Source organism: Amblyomma maculatum, chromosome 7, assembly GCF_055883805.1.
Source record: "Amblyomma maculatum isolate TAMU_Amacu chromosome 7, ASM5588380v1, whole genome shotgun sequence".
Lineage (NCBI taxonomy): Eukaryota > Metazoa > Arthropoda > Arachnida > Ixodida > Ixodidae > Amblyomma > Amblyomma maculatum.
Genome location: NC_139350.1, coordinates 118,006,736 through 118,027,060, shown reverse-complemented (window position 1 = coordinate 118,027,060; position 20,325 = coordinate 118,006,736).

Sequence of the window (20,325 nt, the reverse complement as noted above, 5' to 3'; positions counted from 1 at the left end):
TTCCCTTGTCCGTGATGAGCACTGTGAGGGCGCCATGTCGCAAGAAAATTTGTTCGACAAAAAACTTGGCGACTTCTGCCGCAGTACAGTGCTTTTGCTTCGGCGTAGCGGGTAAGGTGGTCGGAGGCCACGATGATTCACTTGTTACCCTCAGATGAAGATGGAAAGGGGCCGAGGAGATTCATCCCAATATGTTGAATGGGCAGGGTTCGGGGCGGTATTGGGTTCAGTAGCTCAGCTGGTCTGATCGGCGACGTCCTGCGTCGCTGGCACTCACGGCACGTTTTTGCGTAATGGGCAACGTCGGCAGGCAGTCGCGGCCACTAGTACTTCTCCTGGATTCGATGCAACGTGCGCGCAAATCCGAGATGCCCTGCTGTTGGCTCGTCGTGTAAAGCATGAAGATTTTCCTGCCAGAGGCTTTTAGGCACGACAAGAAGATGCGCTGTCTTGTTGGGGGCGAAGTTCTTCTTTACGAGGACGTCATTGCTTAAGGCCAACGAAACACAGGAGGAGGTTAAGCGGTATTGCCTTCCAAGCAATCGGCTAGGTCTTTCAGCTGAGAATCTGATCGCTGTTGTTGTGCAAAACTGCTGGCGCTTACTGGCCCCAAAAAGGCGTCGTCGTCATCGTCCTTCGGGGGGGGGGGGGGGGGGGGGCGTTGATGGAAGCGTGGGACAAGCAGACTGCGTCGGAATGCTTGCGGCCCGACTTATAGATTACAGTCACGTCCAATTCCTGAAGTCATAGGCTGCATCGGGCAAGGCGGCCAGAGGGGTCTTTCAAATAAGCAAGCCAGCAGAGCGCGTGGTGGTGGCTTACCACCTTGAATGGTCGATCGTATAGATATGGACGAAAGTTAGAAGCGTCCCAGATGATCGCGAGGCACTCCTTCTCGGTCGTTGAGTAATTGACAGGATTTTTTGAGGGACCTGCTAGCGTAGGCGATTACTTTCTCCTGTCTGGTAGTCTTAAAAGGTACGTCAGCCTTTGTAAGCTGCGTCAATGGTTCGGCGATGCGCGAAAAGTCCCTGACAAATAGTCGATAATAGGCGCACAGCACAGCCCAAGGAACCTGCGCACGGCTTTCTTGTTGGCGGGCGGTGGAAGGTGCGCGACCGCAGCCGTTTTTTTCAAGGTCAGGGCGAGCACCATTCTTGCTAAGGATGTGACCCAGGAACCGCAGTTCCTCGTAGGCAAAGTGGCATTTCTCTGCTTTCAAAGTTAGCCCTGACGACCTGATAGCTTCTAGCACTGTCCGAAGCCTTTTTAGGAGCACTTCAAAGCTAGAGGAGAAGACAACGATATTATCCATGTATACCAGACAAACTGCCACTTCAAGCCCTCAGCACAGTGTCCATTACTCGTTGAAACGTCCCTGGTGTGGAGCAGAGGCCAAATGGCATCACCTTGAACGCAAAAAGGCCGCCCGGAGTGATGAATGCGGCCTTCTCGCGATCTCTTTCGTCGCCCTCAATTTGTCAATATCCGTTCTTCAGGTCCATCGATGAGAAGTACATTGCATTGCAGAGCCGGTCGGGAGTGTCGTTGATGCGAGAAAGAGGGTAAACATCTTTCTTCGTTATGCTATTTAGGCGGCGGTAATCGACGCAGAAGCAAAGTGTCCTGTTTTCTTCTTCACTAGAACGACTGGTGCTGCTCAGGGGCTCTTCGATGGCTGGATCACGTAATCACGAAGCGTTTCCTCAACTTGATCACGTATGGCCTGGCATTATTGGGGCGATACATGGTAGGGGCTTTAAGGTAGTGGTCGAGCGTGTTCTTCTGTGATGATGCGATGCTTTGCTAACGGAGTTTCGCATACCTTCGACGCTGAAGATAAACACTCGCTGTAACTTTCAAGCAGAGTTTGAATCTGGTCTTTTCTGTCTGGGAGTAAAGTTGCGTTGATGTCGAACGTGGGCTTCTTTGCTCAGTTGGGTGCATAGTCTTCAGTGTGGCTGGGGAGGGCGAAGATATCTCATATGTCCGCTAGCTCGTCTAGGAAAGCAATCGTCATGCCCTTGTTCAGGTGCCGCTATTCTTCGGTGAAGTTCGTGACGAGCATTTGAGCTTGCCCACGACGAAAATGGGCAACGCCTCTCGCGACTCCAAGTCCTCTATCCAGTAACGGCTGAGTGTTTCCTTCGACAACCCCTTCCACGTGTTCGACTGCTTTTGTACCCACAGGGACGATAACGCTTGATCGGGGCGGTATGGTTCCCTCTCCGTCGAGGACGTTGAGAGCGACGTGATGCGTCGAAGTTCTCGTAGATGGTATGGCTTTCTCCGTCGAGAGCTTGATGAGCTTGGATAGGAGGTAGATGATCGCTTTATGATCATTTAGGAAGTCCATGCCAGAATCACATCGCGGGAACACTGCTGTAGGACGACGAAACTGGTAGGGTAGGAATATCCATTTACTGTAACCCTTGCTGTGCATAGCCCCGATGGCGTAATAAGGTTACCGCCAGTGGTACAGATTAGCGGGCCATCCCAAGTGGTCGTCACCTTTTTAAGCTTGGCGGCGTATGCTCTACTTATGACAGAATAGTCAGCTCTGGTGTCGCCTAAGGCGGTAACCGTCCGACCGTCGACAGCAACTTCGAGGTCACTCGTTCGCGTCCTCGTATTGCATGTTGGCTTCGGTGTTCGATCTCTGCTTCGTCTTGTGCTGAGGTTGCGGGGGGACACACCGCAATCACTTCGCTGGGTGGCGGTGTTGGCTTGGAGTCTGGTGGCGTCGTCTTGGATGTTGACATCGTGCGGAGCGGCGGTGTCACTCTGAAGTCTGGGCGCGTAGAGGGCGTCTCCATAAGTAATGTCGGTGTCATAGCGGCGTCGTCGTTAATCGTACTCGGCGGCGGAGGATCTTCGTTAGTTCACCGTATAGCAGAGGTTGCTACCTTTAGCTTCCCCTACAGGGGCTTGGGGACCTACCTCGCACATTGTCATTGTAGCTGCGGCCTGGCGCCGGTACGGCGATGGGGCCTGAACCGACGGCTTGGTTACGCAAACTCACCGCTACACAGGTAGTTCTCAATTCCTTGTGGTCGTTCACCTAGGCGGGAGTGTGCGGCATAGACTGCAAATCCGCGGAGGCCGATTCGTCGGTATGGACAGTGGCGTAGAATGTGACCGGCCTCACCGCAGTGGAAGCATAATGGCCGGTTATTCGCAGTCTTCCAGGCGCCGCACTTGCTGGGGCTTGGGGGTCGTTGGTAGGCTTGACGGGTGGGAGCCAAGGGGCGGTTTTCAGGAATTGGACGGTAGAGATGAGGGCTTGCAAAATCACGTCTGGGCGCAGGTCGGTGTAATGCTGCAGCGTAATTCATCGCTGTCGGTGCTTGTGCTGGAGCTGTCGCTGATGAACGCCCAGCGCTTGCTGGACTTCTTCACGGACGACGTCCTGAAGTGTCGCCACTTGGGGTTGTGGGAATGATGGCAGCAATCAGCGGAGCTCCTCTCGCACGATCTCTCGGATAAGCGCCCAAAGGCTTTCTCCGCTCGCAGATGCGCTGCTGTAGGGGCTTGCGCTGACTGGTTGCAGTGGTCTATCATAGTGGCGCATCCGGATGTCCATCGTCTTCTCGATGGTCGAAGCTTGACTTTCAAATTCGTCGTCCACAGTTTTCGGTGGATTTCGAACAAGTCCTGCAAAAATCTACTCTTTAATGCCCCGAATTAAAAATTTTACTCTCTGACCTTCGGTTATGTTAGGGTCGGCGCGGCGAAACAGGCGCTTCATCTCCTCAACATAAACCAGAACAGGCTCATTTGGGAGTTGAAGTCGTGATTGAAAAATGGCTTTGGCTTTTTTCATCCGAACGACACTTGCAAAGGCAGTCAAAAACGTTCTTGAAAATCTCCCAATCCTTTAAAGCTTCGTCTTAATTTTCGAGCCATATACGGGCAGATACTTGAAGAGCAAAATAGTCTTGCCTTACCTTCGCTTCGTCGTTCCAGGCGTTGAATTCTGTCACACGGTCGAAAAGGTCCATTCAGTCTTTCGCATCTTCAGTGAGAAGTCCTTGGAAGGTGGGTGGCTCCCGGGGCCGCATGAAGACAACCAGTGCTGTTGAGTGGACCATTTTCAAAGTTGATGCCTTTCGGTGTCGAAAAGAGTCAGGCAGAAGACCGTGTTCGGGTTGTAGCCCTTGAAGTCGGCGGCTGGCTCTGTGACCTATAAGCTGGTTCCCCAGGGCGACAGGAACAAGGCTGGGATTTTCGCTAGTAGGATCAAGGGCAGCACCTCCACCAGATGTCACGTGGGGGTGAAAATGGCGATGACACAAATGAAGAGTCGGGGATTGCACTGATGAAACTCTTTATTGGGCTGACCTGCGCTCGCAAAAGAACTAAACAACTCGGCGGCGGCGATAGCAACAAACGTGCTCGCCGATCGTCGAACTAAGAATGCCCGTTTCATCTGTCAGCACTGAATTTAATGACGGCGAGGAAAGATCTAGATAAAGCCGCAAACGGTACTAGCATAACCTGGAACACTGTAGAAACACACGCGAGCGGCTGGAATCTTCGAGATCCATCCCGACGCATCTTTCGCGACAAAGAAAATGATAGCGCGTCGTATCGCGACAACGAGCATGAACAAACACGGGATACAGAATTGATAAGCGCGCCTGAATCTCAATGACAAGGCCGCACGCCACCGGCTCTCGAACAAGAACAAATAAAGATTTAAACTGTTCGCGGCATTTTGTCGAAAGGGCTCAACTGAAATCTCGTTGACTTGGCTTTTCGGCATTGCCTAAATGTCGCCATTAAGCATGATAACTTCGCCAAATGAATTTAACTCCTACAAAAGTACCAGATAAATAAAGGATGCATGTGTATGAGCCTTAAGAATTGGTATAGACGCCATTTTATAAATGTGCAATACCGGAAAGCCCATCTAATGAGCTTTGAAATACGTATTTCTGAAGTTCGCTTATTCAACCACACTGACGATTCATAAAATTCAGAAATGTGGCCCACCTTTGCTTTCGATGACCTTCAGGTTAGGCTATATAATACTGAAGGCTACTATAAACCGTGCTATGCCATCAGCCATATTCTTGTCAGCAGGTATTTTATGAGCAGGTATGAAACCCTGTAATTTTCATCTTGAGCAGGCGTCGAAGCTTCCTACCCATGCTAGGGATGTTTGTTCGGAACCTTTATGCTTATTTGTCCACAGTCACTTTCATTGGGACGATTGCCAAGCGACTAGAAAAGTGTATGGTCGTTCCAGTCTTTAAAGTGGGCAAAAAGAGACGCCACTAATTTATCACCCCAATTCCCTTTCTAGAGTGCCCTGCAAACTCATGGAACATGCCATTTACATGAATATTGGGATGTTCTTCGACTCTCATAATTTTTTTTCCAGCCGTTAAAAGACGGTTTTCGAAATCGTCGATCATGAGAAACGCAGTTCGCTATTCTTCTTCATAATTTAGGGGCTAATCTTGATAACCTATATAGACCAATGTCATCTTCATAGACTGCATTTAGAGCGTTTAGAGCGTTAGGTCTACTTCTCCCATTCATCAAGGTCGCGTTACGCCATGGTTTGAACTTCAACTACAGGTGTTGCTAGTCCTATACGCCGCACCGCGCGCCAGTTGTGAAGAAGAGGAGTGCAGAGGGTACTATAGGAAGCTTCCATTCGAACGCCGTTTTTAGGGTGGTGCAAGCAAATGCTATAGTTATCTGTTACACTGCTGGGTGGACACCTGATACGCGCTATAATAGAAGGAAGGAAGGACGGATTGAAAGAAAGAAAGGGAGCAAGCATACCGTTAATATCTGGAATAATTTCGGAAACCTGGGAATTTTTTAACTCGCTGACATCCCGTCAGCAGCAGCCCTCGAACTAGGAAGCGTTCATACGGACGCCGTTCTTAGGGTGGCGCCATCTCAAGGAGGCGTGACACGAGCGGGCGCCAGATTAGTTGGGCCAGCCACAAGGCACAGGCAGCGGCCTCTAAATTTTGCGGGCCGCCGTTATTTTCCAGAGCCAGCCCAAATGGCAGCTCTCTCTCTCTCTCCCTTTCTTTTTCAATCCCTATTTCCTTTTTCCTTTACGGCATAGTTCAATTGTCCACAGAGAAGTACGTGTCAGAAGCTGGGCCTCTGCTTCCTTCTAGACAAATTTACAATTTTAGGAATAAAAATATAAACTGCGGCAGTATAGTACAGTAATCGCAATGCGCAGTTCATAATTGATGCAGCATGAAATAGATAAAATACAGGTATATACAGGAAATAGGCCTCGGGCGAAAAGCTACAACGATAGCTCGAGGGATGCTCGAGGCTCAGTAAACACTGAAACCAGCCTTTTGTCACATCAATACAGTTATCGGTCGACATTCGGTTCAGCAACGTTGAAACTCTCGAGATCTGGCTCTTAATTTTGGGCTATAACTTACCGAACATCTGTTATAATATTTGTATGTTCGCCGACAACTGCGGTATATATCAATCAGTTACGTCATCTATTCCCCTCATGATGGTCTTAACCGCACTGAGGAAGGATAGACCTATTGGTTAATAGACATTAACCCCCAAATATGTGAGCGCTTGCACTTTCACCACCGCCATAATCCGCCTAAATTTTTGCTTGTAATCACTAACGTCATTGTACAGTATTCTCTATCGTGTAACTTTGTGTAACAAGCTGATACTCGGGTATCAACTTGTGTATCTGACTTATCCTGAAGCGCATGTATCACCAATGGTATTGCGTTTACTAAAAGAACACTTCGATTTTGAGATGTTATCTCCGCCATGTTCTTAAACATGTAAAATGTTTCGCCTAGAAAATTCATATCAGATCGAAATTAGATTATACATCCCCGATTTACAAGCCGGAGTGCTGCAATGGATAGGGCGCTAAACTTATGTGACTAAAGATGCGGGATCGTATTTCTGCCACGGTGGCTGCTTTCCGATGGAGGCGAAAAGCAAGACGCCCGTGTGCCGCGTGGTGTCAGTGCACGTCAAAAATCCCTAGGGGGTCGAAATTTCCAGAGCCCTCCACTACAGTGTCTCCCATAACCTCAGTCGTTACAGGATGTTAGACCCCAAAGACCAAACTAAACAAAATATCCCTGATTTGGAACCCGCATGCATTTATGTTTTCACGACGCAGAAGAACAATCTTTTAAAGAAGAAGCACTTTCGAATGTTATCTTCAGCGGCATTGATATCGCTTTGTGTCCGCTCGGGTCTCAACCTGTCTGACCCCGAATTGTTGTCGCCACTGCTCTTTTGGTCACTGTGCCTTCAAATAAATCCCATCTTACATTTTGTGTAGTCGCTGGGTTACAACTTAAGCCCCGAAGATCCGTAGTCGCACGCGCCCGATATCTGCGATGCCTGAGGACGTTCAGCACCAAGCCGTGCAAGCGGTCCCGGCTGTCTTCGGTTCCGGTTCCCTTCGCCAGTGGGACCCGGCTATCTTCAGCGAGGCCAGTGAGCATGGTGTGGAAGATGGCTCACATGTTATGAACGGGTGAGCCTATTTATAAAATTTTGACGACGAGACAAACCTGAACGAGTCATTTTTTTATCTTACGTGGCGTTGTTTTTTAAAGTATTTCTTCGTTGTATAGGAACCACGAGGGCGAAATCCCCAACTGGCTCGCCTTCAAGACTGAGCTCACAGCAGACATCAGTCTCTCGGCTGTGATGAAACTTTGCACCAAACAGCCCTTGCGTGAACTGTCCTAGTCGGTCGGCGAAAGTTTTGTCAACTATATTAAAGAAATATTTAACTAATGGAAAATCGTCAGCATGAACATGTCTGAAATGACATGATAACACACATCTGGAAGACATTGGCAATGACGCTTTCCAGATGCTGTCCGCTAATCGTGCGCAAGTCGCGTGCTAAGAGTGTACGCTCTGCCAAAGTTTCAAGACCTGAGCAAGTAGGAGGTATTGACGCGGGAGCACCAAGCCCAGGTTTCTTCGCTTGCTGGACTCGCGCCTGCAGCAGACACAACCCTTCTGCTGCAGCGAATCATACTTCTTACGTAAAGAGGTGGCTCGCCAGCTTTGTTTTTAGCCTAGCCCTCAACAGGCGTCGCCAGCGAAGCTTACTGAGGTGCTTCTGTCCGTCCCTCCACCGCCCAATGTCGCCGCTTTCTGATTTACGCCGACGCTGTACCTAGACCTGTCACCGCTCTCATGAATTACGCCGACGTCGCTCCAAGATCTGTCGCCAGCCCTATGACTTGCTACGAAGTCTTCACCTTTCCCTATTTATGTGCGTGTCCATCAATGTTAGTGCCTGGGCAACCGGCGGCTCCTTGTCTTCGACCGGCAATAAGAGGAAGGAATCTCTAGCGCGCAACCAATAATCTCACTATAAGTACACTTTCAGACTGCCTGGACACATCACTCTGTACCGCCGAAGCTGCTTCTAAGTGCCAAAACCACCTTCCCAGGATTCTGTGCCCTTAGAGCCCAGAATCGTTATTTTCGTCCCAAGTTCCAATTTTTTTCATTTCGTCCCAAGCTCCCACCCAGACAGCGGCCATCTACTCTTTGGTCACCCGCATCGGTTATGCCTCGTTTACGGTAGTCATCTGACACTAGCCGTCAGAAGCGATCTTCTTCGACGACACGAAGTGAGGGGAGGGGGGGGGGAGCGTTCCCTGACTTACGTGGAAATGTGAAATTAGCAGTGAAGTTAGGGGGGGGGGGCGCTTGCTCAGAATTTTACGGTAGATAAATAATGTCCACCTTGCTATACAGTGCCAACCTGCACAGACAGCACAGAGTTATCTGCCGTAGTTTCTAAAATACAGGTTTTATAAGTGCTAAAGAGACAACTCCGTCTACAAACACTGTACAGGCGGCAGTTCGCGTTGTGCCCAAGAATCCACGGAATCTGCGCTTACATGGTCTCCCCGTTTCATTGGTTGCCGTTTTTAGCCTATGATGTGTAGAGTAAATCATCCCCATACAATGCATAAAGGGCGGACCTTGAACGTTTGGAGTTGCCTTATCGAAGTTTCTTCTAGGAGGACTGCGCTGGGGCGCGAGCGTATAGATCCGCACAGGACGATTGTTTTGTTGCCTCGTTCTTTCTTCTTTCCACCTATATTTTTCTTCCAGATGTCACTCACCTGTCTTATTTTGTACAAGAAGAGAAATCCGGTAGCTATGCAGTTCTTTACACTTTGTTTTAGTAATTTTGTGTCCTGAAAGGAGAGTAATGAAAGGAAGCTTTGGTGCGAGAAACACTGCGTAGAGTTAAAATTTCGGGGCCTCTTTTAGCCCTGTTTTCTTTTTACTCCAGCTTAAAATACTTGTAAATAATAAATTGCGCTAACTTGAACCCATACCAGTATCATACTCCAAGTTGCTCAAAAAAAGGACCCTAACTTGTTACCACGGCCGCAATAGAACGAAAGGAGAACATGGTCCTGATTCCTAATGGTCGCCAGATCAAATGCCTGAAGTTAAAAATGAACGCCAGCCACTCATATATCGAATACCTTCCACATGTCGCTACAATAACGACCTACCTGCAGTTATCGCCTTCTTGTTGCTTGCCGCTATGCTCTGCGCCATTGCGGCACTGGCAGTGTTAGTATTAACACTACAGCCTTCACTGCTACACGGCGTACGTAACAGGCAACGAATCCGCCATATGCCACAAGACTGGACGAGCCTTGAAAAGATCGCGCTCGTAAAAACAGGCCAAACACAGTGTTTAGGGCAAATAGTTTAACTTAACTGCGCAGTGTTGGCTCTCCAGAATGACTAAAATAAAGATAAAAGGGGAAATCTGGCAAGTTTGTTTGCAGACCGTAAATATATTCACCCGTGCTAACTATATTGGGGCTGCCTCCACGGGGAAGATCGGCGATAAACAAGATAGCGAGAGCGAACGTGAACTCAGCCACCGCCACTTCGCCTGGCTTCTGCGTCTTCCTCCTACCGAGCTACAGGTTTAGAACGACCTGGTCCTCTTCGTCTAGGCTGCCGTCTCGGATTACCGCAATGAGTGTGATTCTGCGGGAGCGCACCCCTCGATGCCGGCAGTGCTGAGTCCACTCCCAAGTGCCGTCCGCCATCCCTTCGATGAGGGGGAAGAGATACACGCCAGGCGGCGACTTCAAGGACTCGCTCCCGAATTTGGCCTCTTACTGAGCCTCAGCAAAAGCGGTGATTCACAACGTACTATGTCCCGGCACACCATGACCCAGTACCAGCAAACGGACTTTTTCAACACTCCGTCCATGAACTATCTACCGATATCTCAACGTACGGCTGCGACATTTCATAGGGATGCATCCAAAAATATCGAGGGCTGGCTGGACTTGTATGAACGTGCCTCGCCACAATTCCTGGAATGCAGAAGTCTGCCAGCAGAATTTGTATTTTACCGAGAGGGTACTGCTCGCCACTAGTAAGGAAACCGGAAGAAGGACATTCGCCAACCACTATCGGCGACAACGTACAGAGGACCTCCTACGAACAAGATTCCAGATACCTGACGAAACAATCATTAATTTTGTCGAAGATGTCTTGCAGCTCAGTGTCCGCGCTGACTCTCGAGCCACTGAGGACAAAAAAGCGCGCTCACTCATGCAGGGCGTCAAGAGTAACATTTTCGGTGGTGTGATTGGAGATCCGCCGAAAACAAAGGCAGACTTTGTAACCGAGGCGACGAACATCGAACAATGCCTGGCCTTATGGGCGACCATTACGTCGCCTTTCGGAGTCCCCAGCGTTTCCAGACTTTCAGCTGCCCACTTTCAGGTCAACCCCTTCGACGTTGCTAGCCTGCGCAATATCATCCTCGAAGTTATACGGGATGAGCTTCGGCAGCTGCTCCCGCCTGCTGACGGTACGGCTTCCTGTGCTCTGATGGAGGCTGTCTGCGAAGTGCAGCAGTTCTCCGTAGTTTTTTCGCCTGAACAGGCCCGTCGAGAATAACGTGTCCATCGCTCGTCGCCACAGCAGCAATATAGTTAGCACGGGTAACAGTATTTGACAGGATAGCGCACACTGCTAAACTTTCGCGAATGCAACCACCTCATAAACAGAGATAAGTACTTTTTTTTCCCCTGTGTGGTGCGAGTAGCACAACCGGGTCACGCCGCAGGCTCGAGTTATTATCTGAGAGACAATAAAATCAAAGGGGCCTTATTGAGCACACTCGGTAAGTAGCACAGAAATGTTAGCAAGAGTTAATACACTTTGAAAACATGGGAAGTCGAAGCACCAGATAGATAGTTTCATACCTTAAGTGCAGAGAGCTGACAAACGCTTGCCGGTTCCTTTTTCAACGCAGCACTATCCTCGTACCCATTTCTGTTTTTGCCTCTCGGGACTGCTCCATCAACGCAATAAACCTATAAAGCGCGCACGCGGTGGACTAGAGCAGAACGGAAATGCCCATGTACTTCGGCTACACAAGGCTGGTGTTTCTGCTGAAAGGCACAGCACAGCGCCACTTTCTAAAGGGTTACCGCAACACGAGACTCATCAAGCATTAAAGAAAACATAACAAGAAACCTTGTATGCGTGCGTTTGCTGTGAGTTTGTATTTTGGTGCGACGTAATGAGCAGCATTAGAATAAAGAATTATGAGTTGAAACCAAGAATGCCTGCGCGACCGCGGTGCTTTTAGCAACAACTGGCTTCGTTTGAGGACCCTGACAACTGCATGTATCAGAACTCTCTGCAGTGACGTAATGACACTCACGGCAAAAAAAAAAAATATATATATATATATATATATATATATATATATATATATATATATATATATATATATATATATATATATATATATATATATATACATACATAGTTCCGCTAAAGGAAGGGGTGTCTCTGAACCAATGATCAGTTTCGCACTTGTGGTGTAGCAATGGCTGCTGTTATCGCAAAGAGCGCACTGAATTTGTCTGTTAGCCTTCGCCCATGCGTGCGTGCGTGCGTGCGTGTGTGTGTGTGTGTGTGTGTGTGTGTGTGTGTGTGTGTGTGTGTGTGTGTGTGTGTGTGTGTGTGTGTGTGTGTGTGTGTGTGTGTGTGTGTGTGTGTGTGTGTGTGTGTGTGTGTGTGTGTGTGTGTGTGTGTGAGTGGGTGGGTGGGTGGGTGTGTGCCAGCTGTATGAAATACATAATCTCGCATAGCGCTACCGTCAATTTACGATGGCAGCCACGTTGAATCCGCAAGTCAGATTCTCGTTAATTCCTCCAATGCTTTGCGCGGCAGTGTTTTTAAACTTGCCCATCCACACGGCAGGGCTAGCGATCAGTTTTCACCCTATCTTATTCCAATAATATGGCAGTGTGTATGACATTCACCCCTTCATGGATCACTGCCTTGTCGTGGCGGAGGGGCTTGCGAAACTCGATGAAGTCGTGAGCTCTGCTGTGTAGGGCCACCCAAGATAGACAGGTCACGGCAGAGAGTTCTGACAAAATGTGATTCACTGGAGAAGGTAACGGCAACCCACTCCAGTATTTCCTGCCAAGAAAACCCTATGGCCAGTCACAATACCATTAAAGATATGATGAGCCCCCCAGGTTGGAAGGCGTCCCACATGTTACTGGGGATGAACAAAGGGCGATTCCTAGTAGCTCCAGGACGAATGAAGCGGCTGGGCTAAAGCCAAAAGGACGCTCAGTTGTGGATGTGTCGGGAAGCGACCGGAAAGTCCGATGTTGCAAGGAGATATATCACATAGCAACATGGAATGTAAGATCTATGTCACAAGGTAAACTGGATGTCGTCAAGCGAGAAATGGACAGATTGAACATTGATATCTTGGGTATCAGCGAGCTCAAGTGGGCCGGAATGGGAGAATTTAACTCCGGCGACCATTATGTCTTTTATTGTGGGCACGAATCCAAGAGAAGGAATGGGGTCGCTCTCATAGTAAACAGAAGAATGGGCAAAGCAGTGCTAGGGTACAACCCCAAAAACGACCGAATGATTTCACTTCGGATCCAAGGTCACCCTTTCAACATAAACAGTTATCTAAGCCTATGCACCGACCACTACTGCTGAAGAAGCTGACGTTGAGAGGTTTTATGCGGATCTACAATGCCTTTTAGACCTCACCCCATCATCAGACGTCGTTTTTCTCATAGGAGACTGGAATGCTAAGGTCGGGAGTGAAGAAATATCCGGAATTATAGGCAAGTTCGGTCTTGGCGAGCCAAATGAAGCTGGGCAGAGGCTAGTATAGTTTTGTCAAGAAAACAACCTGACCATAGCGAATACTCATTTTCAGCAGCACAAGAGGCGCCTGTACACATGAACTTCACCGGACGGTCTGTACAGGAATCAGATCGATTATATTCTTTGCCGGCAGAGATGGAGAAGCGCTATACAAGCAGTAAAAACAAGGCCTGGGGCCGATTGTGGCACCGATCATCAGCTTCTTGTTGCCAAAATTAAGCTTCGATTGAGGAAAACGCAGAAAATTAGAAGGCCTTTCAGGTATGATCTGGATTAAATTCCATTAGAATATGCTGTGGAAGTGAGGAATCGATTTCAAGAATTAGATCTAGAAGACAGAGAGCCCGAAGAGATGTGGACTGATGTTCGTGATATAATACAAGAAGTTGCTACTAAGGTAGTTCCAAAGCAAAAGAAATGCAAGAAAGCAAACTGGTTATCTGAAGAGGCTTTGCAAATAGCTGAGGAAAGGAGGATGCAAAAGTTATGGGGGAAAGAAAAAGATACAAGGCTCGCAATGCGGATTTTCAGAAAATAGCAAGGAGAGATAAGAATGCCTTCCTGAACATACAATGCCAAGCAGTTGAGGACAACAGCCAATTAAGGAAACAAGAGCTCTGTATAAGACAATCAAAGAGATCAAAGGAAGCTTCTGTGCTAAGCGGGCATGATAAAGGACAAACGAGGCAAGGACCTCACTGAAGCCTCAGAGATAAAGAAGAGGAGGCAGGAATACACAGAAGAACTGTACAAGAAGGACCCGAATGTGCAAACCCAACATAAGACGGTTGTGAGTACTGATCTCGAGCCGGGCATCCTGAAGAGTGAAGTTGAATGGGCCTTAGCCAGCCTTGCTAACAACAAAGCTAGCGGAATTGATGGCATTCCAGCTGAGTTGCTTCAAAACCTCAACCATGACGCTGTTAACGTACTGTATACATTATGTCAGCAAATTTGGACAACCCTGGAGTGGCCACATCATTGGAGGAGGTCAGTTTACATCCCCATTCCAAAGAAAGGCAGTGCCAAAGATTGTTTAGACTACCGCACGATCGCGCTTATTTCGCATGCTAGCAAGGTGATGTTGAAAATCCTCCTAGGTAGGCTGCAGCAGTATGTGAATCGGGAGCTTCCGGACGTGCAAGCTGGGTTTCGCAAGGGCAGAGGAACTAGAGACCAGATTGCCAACCTTCGCTGGATCATGGAAAAGGCAAGAGAGTTCCAGAAACCCATCTACTTCTGCTTTATTGATTATGCGAAAGCGTTTGACTGCGTGGATCACAGTAGATTGTGGAAAGCTATCCATGAGATGGGAGTTCCAATTCACCTCATCTGTCTCCTCAGGAACCTGTGTGAAGGGAAAGAGGCCACAGTCAGAACGGGGCATGGTCTTACTGATTGGTTTCCAATTGAGAAAGGAGTGAGACAAGGCTGCATACTGTCGCCCTGCCAATTTAACCTATATACTGTGTGCATCATGAGGAAGGCCGGTCGGGACGAGTCTTCAGCTGAAGTGAAGATTGCTGAAAAATGTGTCAACAACCTTATATATGTGGATGATACCACTTTAAAAGCAGAAAGTGAAGTGGAACTGAATAGTTTTCTAATGCACGTACAAGAAGAGAGTGAGAAGTTTGGGCTTAAACTGAATATTAAAAAGACAAAGATCATGGCGTCTTGCCCTATCAAGTCCTGTAGCATCAATGGACAAGAAGTGGAAGCTGTGACAGATTTTCTCTTCTTGGGCTCCAAGATTACCTCGGAAGGAGACTGCAGCCATGAAATTAGGAGACGCCTGCTTCTGGGAAAGAGAGCCATGGTTAGCCTTGACCGCCTAGTAAAGAGCAGAGACATTAGTCTGCCAACCAAGATCCGTATAACTCGCGCTATGGTCTTTCCAGTTGTGATGTATGGATGCTTGATCGTAACCAGCAAACTGATTCAATTTTCTTAGACTTTGCAAAGGCCTTTGATAAGGTGTCTCACAAACGCTTACTAATGAAACTCTCCGCTCTAAATTTGCATCCCAACATTCTAAATTGGATTTAAGAGTTTCTTGCTAACCGCTCACAGTTCGTCTATGTTAATAACAAAAGCTCAAACACAATCCCCGTAACATCTGGCGTCCCACAGGGATCTGTACTCGCCCCTCTCCTGTTTTTAATATATATAAATGACCTGCCTCTTCACGTACACTGTCAGATAAGAATCTTCGCCGACGACTGCGTAATCTATCGGAAAATTGCTAACGTATCTGATCAAGTAGCACTACAGCATGACCTAACCCAAGTGCAAGAATGGTGCAACCGCAGGTTAATGACTTTAAACGCCAAGAAGTGCAAACTCATCTTTTTTGCTGTCAGCATAACCCCTTATTTTTTCATATGAAGTTGCTAACTCTTCCATAGAACGCGTGGAATCATTTAAGTACCTTGGAATCACACTTTGCAGCGACCTTTCTTGGTGTACACACATAACTAACATCATATCATCTGCAAACAGATTTTAGGCTTCATAAAACGTCACCTACGTCATGCGCCCCAACAAGTAAAACTTTTGGCATATAAAACACTGATCAGATCAAAGCTTGAGTACGCCAGTCCAATATGGAACCCATCTCAGATATACTTAACAAATGCGCTCGAATCAGTTCAAAACTGCGCCATCCGTTTTGTGCATCACGCATACTCGTATTCCATCAGCGTTTCATCTCTAAAGGAAATTTCCAGTCTTGATAACCTTTTACTCCGTCGCCGCATTGCCAGTCTTTGTTTACTGCACAAAATTCTAAACAGTTCACTAAATCAGGCACCTTACATTGTGCATCGCACCCACATACCTCATCGCGCTTCGCATCCATTTCAGATAACTCGGCCTTTTGCTCGCACCAAAACCTTTTAGGATCTTTTTTTCCCCGAGCAATTGTGGACTGGAATGCCCTTCCCCACGAAGTCGCCGCCCTCTCATGCCAATCTTCATTTATTGATGCCTTAAAAATTTATTTTCAAACACAATGACCTGTGCTTGTATTTTCTCATGCTTGTAAACCCACCCCTTATGTAATGCCTCCAAGAGAGGCCTTTAAGGAAATAAAGTGAAGTGAAGATGTATGGATGCGAGAGTTGGACTGTGAAAAAGGCTGACCGCCGAAGAATTGACGCGTTTGAATTGTGGTGCTGGCGAAGACTCTTGAGAGTTCCTTGGACTGCCAGAAGATCAAATCAGTCGATATTGTCGACAATAAACCCTGACTGCTCATTGGAGGGTCAAATTCTAAAGATAAAACTCAGCTACTTTGGTCATCTGATGAGAAGAGAGGAGTCGCTGGAGAAAGATTTGATGTTGGGAAAGGTTGACGGTCGCCGGAGAAGGGGTAGGCAGCGAACGCGATGGTTAGATGGCATCCTCGAGGCACTGCAGATGAAGTTATGTGATGTTAGGAAGATAGTGAGAGACCGGAAAGCGTGGCGTGAAATGGTCCATAGGGTCACGAAGAGTCGGACACGACTGAACGACTGAACTGAACTGAACTGAGTCTCTCCTCGCTTTAAGGACAAACAGGCGCACACGACAAAGAAGCTACGGTGTGTATTAAAAGCCTCCGCTTTTAAAATCCGCGTGTCGATGGAATTGCATATCCAGGTTTGGAGTGCGGCCTAATCCTGGTGATCACTCTCGAAAACGCACTCCGTTACCATTACAGGATTTGGCCACCATGGTGTATTAACTAGACACACCCTCCTACATGAAGATACCAACTCCCGCCTTAGTCCCTAGCGGTTACAGAGCAACTGACCTCGGCGGTGGTCAGATCTGTGACGCCGCTAATAATATCGTCACAGAAGCCAGCGGAACTGGGTAGGCAGGTTTACTTACACCTACGCAAAAGTACCGTCAAAAGAAGGCACGGCTGGCTAACCGACTGGCGAGCGAGCACCACGAGCGACGAAGGAGTGCCAGTCTCCCGAGCTCGAGATATGACAGCGCCAGCAATAACATTGCGGCATTGCCCCTCCCGGTGTAAAAGGCATCGTCCTGATGCCGAGTGGCAAGGTCGAGCAGAACCGTAGTCGGCGAGGATGTCGCGTTCACATAAAGCAGTGACAGGATGCAAAAAAAGACGCATGTAGCTTGACCTATAGGGAGTAGAAGGGCTTCATCGTGGCGAAGTGTACGACTTCTGACTGTGCTCGCCGTCGTGAGGAGCGAACAGTTACTTGCGGGATCACTTCGTAGGTGACGTCGCTGAGTTTGCGCAGTTCTTGTGTACGGGCCGCAGTAGCGGCACAGAAGCTTCTCGGAGTGACCTCGCTGGCGAACAGGTGTCCACACCCAAACCTGATCACCAGGGTTGTAAATTACCTCCCTGTGACGAAGGTTATAACGTTGAGCATCTTTAGCTTCCTGTATCCGGACTCTCGCTCTAGTCAACTGGCGAGCGGCCTCAGCATGCTGCATGAATTGGTCAGCACCGGCAATCGATGGTTGGGCAACATCTGGCAGTAACATTGCGTTCAGCATGCTGACGGCTTCGCGACCGTACGCCAAATGAAACGGTGCGAAGTGGGTCATTTCCTGGACGGCGGTGTTATACGCAAATGATGCATACTGTAGTATCTGGTCCCAGTTCTTATGGTCTTCGTCGACGTACATAGAAAGCATATCGGCGATGATCTTATTGAGTCGCTCACTAAGGCCATTCGTCTGAGTATGGTAAGCTGTTGTTCTGCGATAAGTGCCACTGAGCCGCATCACTTCCTTGGTTAGAGCTGAAGTAATTGCCGTGCCTCTGTCAGTTAAAACGATTGCAGGGGCACCGCGACGAAGGACTAGAATAAAGATGAAAAAGTTCGCAATATTAGTAGATGTGCCGCTGGGAAGAGCTTTCGGTTCACAATAATGGGTAAGATAATCACTGGAGACTGTAATAAACCGGTTGTCCAATGATGACATAGGAAATGGCCCGAGCAAGTTCATACTGACTTGGTGAAAAGGTACTCGCGGAGGAACAATAGGCTACAGCAGGCCGGCCGGCTTGACAGGTGGTCTCTTCCGACGTTGGCAATCACGGCACGTCTTAACATAGCGCTGAACAATAGCGGCAAGCTAGGGAGAGTAGTACATTTCTCGTACTCGTGCCAAGGTGCGAGAAAAACCGAGATGTCCGGCAGAAAGCTCGTCGTGGCATGCCTGCATAACATTGGTACGGAGCGGCGTTGGGACCACGAGCAGATACTGAACGTCTATGGAAGCGTAGTTGTTCTTGTAGAGGACGCCGTCACGCAAGCAGAACGACGACAGGCCACGCGTGGAAAGGCGAGGCGGCGATGAGGCGGTTCCCTCGAGGAAATCGATGAGGGGCCGCAGTTTGGTGTCGTCTCGCTGCTGTTGAGCGAGATCTGGCGTCATGAGAGCGCGGCGAAAAACGGAGTCATCTGTTTCAATTGAAGAACACGGGATAGGGTCTCGGGATAGACAGTCAGCATCACTGTGTTTCTTGACGGACTTGTACACAATAGTGACGTCGAACTCCTGTAAACGGAGACTCCAGAGGGCTAACCGGCCCGAAGGATCTTTAAAGTCCGCTAACCAACAGAGTGAGTAGTGCTCGCTGACTACTCTAAACGGGCGACCATACAAATACGGCCGAAATTTTTTTACCGACCACACAACTGCAAGGTACTCTTTTTCAGTAGTAGAATAATTCGCTTCGAACGAGGCATGGTGCGGCTGGCGTAAGCAATCACCCGCTCAACGCCATCTTGCCACTGAACGAGAACTGCACCGAGGCCAACGTTACTGACGTCGGTATGAAATTTTGTTGTCGGCCTCCTCGTCGAAGTGGCGAAGTACGGGCGTAGTTTGGAGGCGCTTGCGAAGCTCCTCAAAGGCCCTTTGCTGCTGCGCCGCCGGGGTAGCGCAGTGGTTACGGCGCTCGACTGCTGTTCCCAAGGACGCGGGATCGAATCCGGGCCTCGGCGGCCGCTTTTCGGTGGAGGCGAAAAGCAAGGCGCCCGTGTGCTGTGCGTTGTCAGTGCACGTTAAAGAACCCCAGGTGGTCGAAATTTCCGGAGTCCTCCGCTACGGCGTCTCTCATAGCCTGAGTCGCTTTGGGACGTTAAACCTCACAAACTAACCAACCAACCTTTGCTGCTCGACGGCCCAGTTGAAAGGTTGGTAATCCTTTGTTAGACAAGTCAGTGGCTCCGCTATCCGGGAGAAGTCATGCAGAAATCGTCTGTAATATGCAGAGGCCCAAAAACCGACGCACGGAACTTTTATCAGTGGGGGTCGGAAAAGAAGCTACGGCAGCCATCTTCTCTGGACCAGGGCTAATTCTCTCAGCGCTCATGACGTGGCCCAGAAACTTGAGCTGTTAGAATGCAAAGTGGCATTTTTCTGGTTTTAGTGAGAGCCCGGCCACGCGGAAGGCGTTTAGCATGGGTGTCAAGCGTTTGAGATGCTCCTCCTAGGTCGCAGATAAAATGACAGCGTCGTCAAGGTTGACGAGGCACGTCTGCTATTTCAGGTTGGCTAGGACAGTGTCCATCATAGCGGAACAGAAGCCGAAGGGAAGCACCTTAAATTCGTACAGTCCGTCAGGAGTAATCACGTTCATCAACTTCGATCTGCCTGTACCCACTGCGTAGATTCAGCAATGAAAAGTATCGGGCGTGGTGGAGTCGGTCGAACAAGTCGTCGATTCGAGGCAATGAAAGACGCCATTTTTCGTAATTTTGTTGAGCCTCCTATAGTCGACGCAAAATCTGAGTTTTCCGTCCTTTTTAGCGACCTGCACAACTGGCGAGGCTAATGGGCTAATGGACAGCTGGATCACATAATCGTGGAGAATTTCATCAACCTGGGCCCGAATAGCCTCTCGTTCCTTCGCCGACACTCGGTAGGGGTGTTGGCGGATAGGGCGCTTGGCGGGATCAACTATAATTCGATGTTTATCTACTGACATCTGTTTCACTTTGGAAGTGACGGCAAAGCTGTCATGGTAAGTGTCCAGAATTGCTTGAAGGCGGCGTTTCTGGGTAGAGACAAAGCAGGATTCACGTCAGTTTGAACAGTATGTCCAGTGCTCTCGGGAGGGTTCTCGTTGGGCAG